At 42.4% G+C, this 9,045-nt stretch overlaps 1 non-coding gene across 1 annotated transcript; it reads right to left on the bottom strand.

The window, feature by feature from the left end:
* Positions 1–5,754: 5,754 nt before the first annotated feature.
* Positions 5,755–5,861, bottom strand: LOC125582720. The gene has a single exon (XR_007320176.1). It is a non-coding gene; the product is annotated as a small nucleolar RNA R71 (small nucleolar RNA).
* Between the last annotated feature and the right edge of the window lie 3,184 nt (positions 5,862–9,045).

Genomic DNA, 9,045 nt, shown 5'->3' with positions numbered 1-9,045 from the left:
TCCTCGGGCATTTGCTTCTGCGTTATATATAAATACAACTAAGAGAATTTAAAATTGGATTTCGAGCTAAACGGTGATGAGACAAAGCGTGAAGACACGAGGATCAGGAGTACAGAGTGGCATCATTGCATGGTAATGATGCGACACGTTGTCTGAAGATATAAAACGCACGTCGATCACTTTGTGTACTCGCATGTTTTCTTTTTCCTTATATCTCAAGTGGATAAGATCAATCTTCATTCCATATTTCCACCTAGTTATATTGTCTTTTTGCGTAATACAAAATAAGCTACTAGATGTTCTGTGGGCGGATTAAATATGAATTGAAAACATATAAAATTTTGCGTAAACTCGTAGTGATTTATGAACATTATGAATTCTGTTATCTATGAAATTCATATGATGAGAAGAAATACAAAGCTAAATTTATGCGTAAGGTACAATAATCATATAATAAACAAAAGAATCATATAAATTATTACGATAATACGTTATCTAGTGATTGATCTAAAACTGTTATTTTCGTTCTCTTTGCTCTATCATTTCTTCATTTTGAAAAGGTACATAAACTATGTCAAATGAATCATAAAAGATTATGATTGTAGTGTTAAAAAAAAAAGTATGATTGATTTGACACACTTTCTATATACCTTTTCAAAATTAAAGATGATGATGGATCAGAAGACTCTATCTGGAGTTTCCGCTATGGGTTTGATACTCCTTGGTTAACCATAAACGTTTTAAGTGGCAATAAATTTAGATTTCTATTGATTTTGTGGTGATTAGTTTTTGGGCATAGAAAGCCTTTGGAATCACACCACAGTTATAAAAAAAACGAAAATAATAGTTTTTGAAAATATATTACACCCTGAATCACATCTTTAGCCGAATTTACCATTTAAAATTTTATAGAACACATGTATATAGAAGCGACGATATATGTAGTTTAGAGAGAAGTCTTTGGATTACTTAAAAATGATAAAAATATGATTATAAACAATTAAACATATTTTATTGTGTTAAAATATATAGCTCTTTCTTCTTGTTTCATCATTTCTAGTTTTTTGCCAGATTGCGGCTGGATCCAGTGAACCAAACCAGATTCAAGATGTGTACCCATCTTCCTCGGAGTGATGGAGAGGTCTTAGCTGGCTGGATCGGAATAGGAGGCGCCATTTTGAAAGTAGATCTAAAGTTTGACCTTAGGTGATCTGGGTCATATTCTCCTCAAAGGGTACGCCGGAGCTTCATCGCGTTGGTCAGTCTGCTTGCTGCCTACCATGTCTCCTTCACCAGTTGCTTTGTTCGAACTTCCTCGATTTGATTTTCAGTCAAAATCGATGTCTGAGAGTTTCGCCAGAGACTTCTCCACAGTTTCTGTAGAAACCCTTAAAAAAACAGAGAATGGTCGAGTATCTTTGTGGTGGTCGAATTGCAGGCGATAAGGATCGATCGAGAAGTTTTAAAATACGAGGTGGGCGAAGAAGTGATTGTGGTTGAACCATGAGTCGAATAAGCTTCTCGACCATGATTAGACAATGTGTTAGATTGATCAGAAGGATTTTTTGGAAGCATCACATTTTTGGAAGCACGACGTTCTAGAAACTCGAGGTTTTAGAAGACGATGTTTCTTCAGCACAAAGTGTTCTGCGAAACTTCGTATCAGCGGAATATTATTTCAAAGACATTGGAAGCAGGATGGAAATTAAGCAGGACGGGAAGCAAGCACGACGGGGCCGAAGCACGACGGGAAAACCCGAAATTGGACGAAACCCCTAATTTCGGTATTATGAAAGTTTTCGATGAAGACGAAGGATTGGGAAATATTTACCGCCAAGGTCAGAATTCAGATTGGAGTTTATTAAAAATATTCAGCTCATCAGAACGGGAGAAGAAGAATATTCGGGGTTAATCGCGGATCAAAAATTTGCCAGAAGGACCGAAATCAGACGAATGACCCGAGAAGCTCGAGGTGGCTCGTTGCATGGGTTCAGAACGTGGTGTCAACTTTTCAGCAATCTTAGTGTCTACAGAAGCTCGAGGTGTGGCCGTGCATGAAGCAGGAGCATGCGAACTGACATGTGGAACACGAGGTGGATCGACCAAGCATGAGGTGTCTCCGCGCATGCAACCGAAGCATGTTGATCGACATGTGTGTACTGGTGTGGCGTCTTGCATGCACTCCAGGCATGCATCCTGACATGTGGTAGGAGGTTTGTCGTCCTGCATGAGGCTGACACTGGCAGCCAGCCATGTGGAGCACGAGGTGCCGCTGCGCATGCGTCCGGAGCCATGCGGAGCGACACACGGGCTTCCACCAACCTGAAGCTGATTGGTTGCTGTCTCCTATAAATACCCAACGATCCCAAATCATTTCTTCACATCCAGACCTGTCCAAACTAAGTTAAAACGTGAGAGAAAAGTAGAAAAAGAAAGCAAGAGTTTCCGATCTTTTTCGAGAGTTTTAGAGAGATTTCGAGGTCAGTTCTCTACGGATTTCGAGTCAACGCTTAGGGAAGGTTTTGTCCAACTGAAAGTCAGTCAAGTGAAGATCAGATCAAATGGGAAGCAAATCAACATGGCTAGAGAGAGAGAGAGAGAGAGAGAGAGAGAGAGAGAAAGGAAGTGATCGATTCTAGAGTATAGTCGAGTTCTGAAGACCGATACTCCATCGAGAAGGCCAAGTTCTGTCCAATCGACGATTCTCTATGATTGTGACGCGGAAGCTCTGTCAAAATGAATTCGTCCAGGCCAGTCAGTTCCTTTGATGATCAAGTGGAGGTGCTGTCCAGAGTTAGTTCAGTTCCACGGGTTTAGATCAGTCGAAGTTTTGCTCGATACTCCGCCGAGAAGTCCGAAGAACTGTCCAGGAGCTAAAAGAGGGTCTGTTTGAGTCCAGATCAGTCCGTCCAGACCTGTTAGTGTCTATATGATCAAGCCGAGGGTCTGTCCAAGTCGAGATCAGTTCAGTCCAGTCCAGTCGAGACGTTCATCTTGGGTTTTGGCTCTCTGATCAACCAGCTGCTTCTTGCCTAGAACACTGTGAGTTGGCTTGTTTGAATTCCACTTGAAATTTAGGGTAGTTTTGTGAGTTGGTTTTGTTTGAGTTCCACTTGGAGCTTAGGTTAGATCGAGTCGCATATAGAGTAGAATGGTCACACTGCTGCATGGTAGAGTCCTTAGGGTTATTTTATTTATGGAGCCGAACTCAGTTTAGTAAGAGCTAAGCTGAGATGAATGGAATTAAAACTGAGCTAATAACCTGACTAGGACTAGGATGCATCATGATTTATATTCTTGCGTGTTGATATGGTTGAGTGCAGGTTCCTGTTATCTTTAAAGATAGTGTCGTAGCAGGAGGCCGAACTATCTGGGTAACGGTTTGATTGAGTAGATTGATTGAGTAGATTTAATTAAATGCTTGCTCGTTTAATTAATCTTGTTGATTGAGGTTAGTCATCTCTTGATAAGGGAGTGACTAACTGGTTGAGTTGTTTTGTGATGTTGTTGTTGTTTAGGGGATCTTTGGCCATATAGGCCGATCTCCTAGTTTGTATTGTTGGTACTACGGGTCCTATGCCATATAGGCTAGACTACAAGTATTAGTGGATAGTGTCGTAGACTCCTAAGTATTGTTTAGTTTTCGGTAGGAGTCTTGTTCCTTAGCTCTTTCCTAGGGATTGTGTGATATTCCGTGTTTTTAACGGTTTTAAACTCGTTTTGGAGCAAATAAATGGTCGGTTTTAATTAATGTTTTGGTCTATTTGATGCGTTTTGGTGTTCTTAAGTGTAATATGCAGGTTACTAGATAGCTTGAAAGAAAAGAACGCATTCGGGATTTATTCAGAAGCAAGATGGACCGAACGAGAAGTATTGATCGCACAGAGCCACAGATCGACCGATCCGGACAACGTGGATCGACCGATCCCACGCCTTCATGCCCTAGATCGACCGATCCGGTCCATGTGGATCGACCGATCTCAGGCGCTACGGGCTCCACACGCACAAACGAGCTTTTCACTCCTTTTTACCCACTCCCCTCAATAATTCACAAAAGAACTCGACTTTGGAGACTCAGAAAAGACCAGGGGGCGACCAAGGAGGAGATTTACAAGTTCTAGAGAGAGATTTGAGTGTTTTGTACTTGTTTTGGTGTGATTTGTGAAGATTTGTAAAGGAGTTCATCTCAAAACCATTTGGAGAAGATCTTCTGAACCTTTACTCTGTTTTAATACAATCTTATCATGTTTTCTTCATCAAAATCGTTTTGTTCTTGCTTAGTTATGTGTGAGTAGTCATCTAGTTGGGTTTAGGGGTTCTCATAAGGGATTTCTTGATGTTTTGATCCATAAAACGTGTGTAGACTAAGGGATTACGTTTTGGTTCTTCATCTAATGGATTTCTTACTGCTTGAACTGAATTGATCACTTAGTTCATGATATTAGATTGTTTGATGCACCGAAAGTGATTGTTTGAACTTCCGAAAATACTTTAGATGAGCAAAGTGTCCTTAACCCTCGGAAGTTGATGTTATTGCGCTTTGTGAACATATTGAACCTGTTCTTAATGCTTGTTTAGAAATTGAAACTCAGCGGAAGTTAGTGTGGAGATTTCTATAACATAGAGAATTAGCGCTACGGAAGTAGGTTAATTCTAATATCGTGTTTGAGTTCTAGACGGTTCTTAATATATCCCTGTGTCTTCCATTAATTGTATCTTGATTAAAAAGAAATCCCTGAGAATTCCCAATGCCCAACGTTTGTTTTAAAATAGTTTTCAAATCGTTTAAATCATCTTTTTACAACTTGTTTATGCTTTGTGACACTAGAGAAAATTAAATAAAAACCAACAAAAATATATCTTGTTTCGCTGTAGCTATTAACTTGTCTGCAACTCTACGTGTGATCATCGGTCCCTGTGGATTCGATCCCGTATTACTACTGCGTACTTTACTGTGCACTTGCAGTTAGATAATCGGGTTAAAACTCGAGACATCAAGTTTTTGGCGCCGTTGCCGGGGACCATTTGGTCACCCTAGAGTTAATGATCAGTTTAAGACTATAGCATTTTTTTTATTTTGTCTAATGTTTCTGTCTTTCTCTTTTTGTTTGTGTTTTCAGGTGAATGAGCGGATTTCATACTAGAAGCAAAGGATCATCGAATTTAATACCTTTGGAGTTAGAGCTCGGCCGCCTAGAGAGACAAGTGAAAAAGAAAAGACTTGAGTCCGCTGAAGAGGTTGAAATGGCTGAACACCAAGAAGACCAATTTCAGGACAACCCGCAAAATCCAATTCCTGTAAATGAACGAGAAGGCAACAATGCTGGTGATAATCAGCAGGCTGGTGTAGCTGCAAGACAACAGGCTGGAGACTATGGCATGCCTAGGATGACGCTTGCACATTATGATACACCAGATGCATTCTATGCCGATCGTTCTGGGATTCGCCCACCTCCCATTGAGAGAAGAGACTTTGAGATCAAGACTGGTCTCATTAATTTGGTGGAGAAAAATCCGTTTCATGGAAACCCGTCTGAGGACCCGATGTATCACTTGGAGCATTTTGAGCGAGTCTGTGACACCAGCAGACATAATGGAGTTCCTCAAGGCGCTTTGAAATGCAGGTTGTTCCCGTTTTCCTTAGCTGATAAAGCTATCAGATGGTTAAAGTCCATCCCTCCAGGATCTCTTACTACATGGGAAGAGACAAGAGCTGCTTTTCTACAGCATTTCTTCACCAAGTCAAGGTCCACATATCTGAGAAGCAGAATTGGAAGCTTTCAGCAGCTTGATTCAGAAAGCTTTCATGAGGCTTGGGAGCGTTTCAAGGAGTACACACAGGACTGCCCTCACCATGGCTACACTGATGTGAGTTTGCTGAACATTTTCTATAATGGAGTTCATGAAGAGAGTCAAGATGCCATGGACACAGCAAGTAATGGTGATTTCATGACCAAGACTGTTGAAGAAGCTTACACCTTGCTGAACAACCTGTCATCCAGCAAAGCAAACCGCAAGTCAAGGTTTGACACCAGCCAGAAGGGTGTTGGTAATGAATCCAAGAAGATAGATGAGCTGAATGCCAAGATTGAGATGCTTCTCAAGAGAGATCAGAAATCTGTGAAATTTGTGGAGGAGCAAGGCTATCGTTCCTCACAAGAAACTGTTGGTGATGATTCAGATGATATGCAAGCTGATGTGAACTACATTGGTGGTCAAGGAAACTACAACAGAGGCTACAATCAGAACCTTGGATGGAATCAAAATCAGCAAAATAATATGTCTTACCGAAGCAACAATGTGGAGAATCCACAACATCAGTCCTACCCTCAGGCAGGAAACAGGCAGAACCAGAATCAGAACCAGAGTGTGTTCAACCAAGGATTTCAGAACAGAAATCAATATCAGGGGAACAACTCGGGCAACTCAGGATTTCAGCAAAGGCAGCAGTACAACAACTATCAGAATCAAGGAAATGCCTCTTCGTCACAGCCTTCTCAGGATAACGAAATTAAGAAGATGCTGCAAATGGTGCTAGAAGGTCAGAAGAATAGCACTGCAGAGATAAACACCAAGGTGGATAACATGTATGGAGAGCTTAATGGGAAGTTCGAAGCTTTGAACACCCATTTGAAAGTTTTGGAAAAGCAAGTTGCTCAAACCGCCTCCAGCAGCAGAACAGCACCTGGATTTCTACCAGGGAAGTCAGAGACGAATCCCAAGGAGTTTGTGAATGCTATAACACTTAGGAGTGGAAAAACGATTGAGGAATCGAAAGAGAAAGAGATCGACCGATCTCAAGAACAGATCGACCGATCCAAGGGGAAGGAGATCGACCGATCCGGTCCATCTGGATCGACCGATCCCGTGTCGACGAAGCCAAATTCCTCTGAACCTGAAGAGGTGTATGTGGCGCCTCCTGCTTATGTTCCTAAGGCTCCATACCCATCCAGACCAAGGCAGAAGATCAAAGAACGTGAGTACGAGAAGCTAAAGAACCTTGTTGGGGAGTTACATGTGAGATTGCCATTCGTTGAAGCGGTGAAGATGGTACCTTCTCTTAAAAGGTACATGAAGGAGATTCTTACCGATAAGATGAGCCTAGAGCGGGGTGTGTTGATGCTCAATGAGGAGTGTAGCGCAGTTCTACAAAATGTCATGCCTAAAAAGCGTGAAGATCCCGGAGCATTTGTTCTACCATGCCGCATTGGATCACTTACTTTTGAGAAGAGTCTCTGCGATCTGGGTTCAGGAGTGAGCCTAATGCCTTTCTCTGTCTCTGAGAGGCTAGGCATGACGAACTACAAACCTACAAGGATCTCCTTGGTCCTTGCTGACCGATCAGTGCGAAGACCAGTCGGTGTACTAGAAAACATCCCTGTTGGTGTTGGAAAGGGATATGTGCTTACCGATTTTGTAGTTCTGGAGCTGGAAGAGGAACCTAAAGATCCTCTCATTTTGGGCAGACCATTTTTAGCTACTGCTGGAGCCATGATTGATGTACAGAATGGGCATATAGACTTACGTCTAGGAGACATGGCGATGAGATACAATGTGGAGAAGGTGCTGAAAAATCCGACTATTGATGGACAGACTTTCTGGGTTGATACATTGACTGAACTGGTGGAGGAAATGGATGAAGAGTTGCACACTGATGATCCTCTACAAGTCGCATTGACCCAAAGGGAGAGTGAGTTCGGGTTCATGAACCAAGAAGTGGTTGGATTTTCTGAGATTTTGGATTCAGCCTCACCGATTGAGAAGCATGTCGCCTATGTCAGCCTTGAAGACTCAGGCACCGATAAAACCGTCAAACCGTCATCCTCCCAACCAGATTGGAGTGAGGAGAATGCTCCAAAGGTGGAACTTAAAGCCCTCCCAGCTGGGCTGAGGTATGCATTCTTGGGACCGAATTCCACATATCCTGTTATTATTTGTGCTAACCTGAATAATGTGGAGACCGCTTTGCTTCTTTCAAAATTGCGAAAGTATAGAAAAGCATTGGGGTACTCTTTGGATGATATTACAGGTATTTCTCCAGATCTTTGCATGCACAAGATTCACTTGGAGGATGAGTCAAAGACGTCCATAGAGCACCAGCGAAGACTGAATCCCAAACTGATGGAAGTTGTGAAAAAGGAGATTCTAAAGCTGTTGAGTGCAGGGGTGATCTACCCAATTTCAGACAGCACTTGGGTGAGCCCGGTTCATGTGGTTCCTAAGAAGGGTGGCATCACTGTCATCACAAATGAGAAGCTGAGCTGATTCCTACCAGAACAGTCACAGGGCATAGGATGTGCATTGACTACAGGAAGCTAAACTCAGCCACAAGGAAGGACCACTTCCCACTTCCTTTCATTGACCAGATGCTGGAAAGACTAGCCAACCACCCCTACTACTGTTTTCTCGATGGTTACTCTCGGGTTCTTTCAGATACCCATTCATCCAGACGACCAAGAGAAGACAACATTCACCTGCCCATACGGTACTTTTGCCTACAGGAGAATGCCCTTCGGATTGTGCAATGCTCCTGCAACTTTCCAGAGATGCATGATGTCGATCTTTACTGATCTTATTGAGGACATTATGGAGGTTTTTATGGACGATTTCTCAGTCTACGGTTCTTCATTTAGCGACTGCCTTGCTAATCTGTGCAAGGTGCTGGAAAGATGTGAGGAGAAGAACTTGGTGTTAAATTGGGAGAAGTGTCATTTCATGGTGAAAGATGGCATTGTTTTGGGTCACAGGATATCAGAGCAGGGTATCGAGGTTGACAAAGCAAAGATTGAAGTTATGACCAGCCTACAGCCTCCCAGGACAGTGAGGGATATTCGGAGTTTTCTGGGACATGCCGGTTTCTACAGGAGGTTTATCAAAGACTTCTCTATGATAGCGAGGCCACTCACCCGTCTGCTGTGCAAAGAAGCGAAGTTTGTTTTTGATGCTGACTGCCTCGCTGCGTTTCAGATTCTCAAGAAGTCTCTAGTCAGTGCTCCCATTGTGCAGCCACCAGATTGGGACTTGCCATTTGAAATAATGTGTGAC

Source organism: Brassica napus, chromosome C2 (genome assembly GCF_020379485.1).
Source record: "Brassica napus cultivar Da-Ae chromosome C2, Da-Ae, whole genome shotgun sequence".
Taxonomy (NCBI): Eukaryota; Viridiplantae; Streptophyta; class Magnoliopsida; order Brassicales; family Brassicaceae; genus Brassica; species Brassica napus.
Note: the sequence above shows the minus strand (reverse complement) of the source record. Positions and strands in the feature narration are given on the sequence as shown.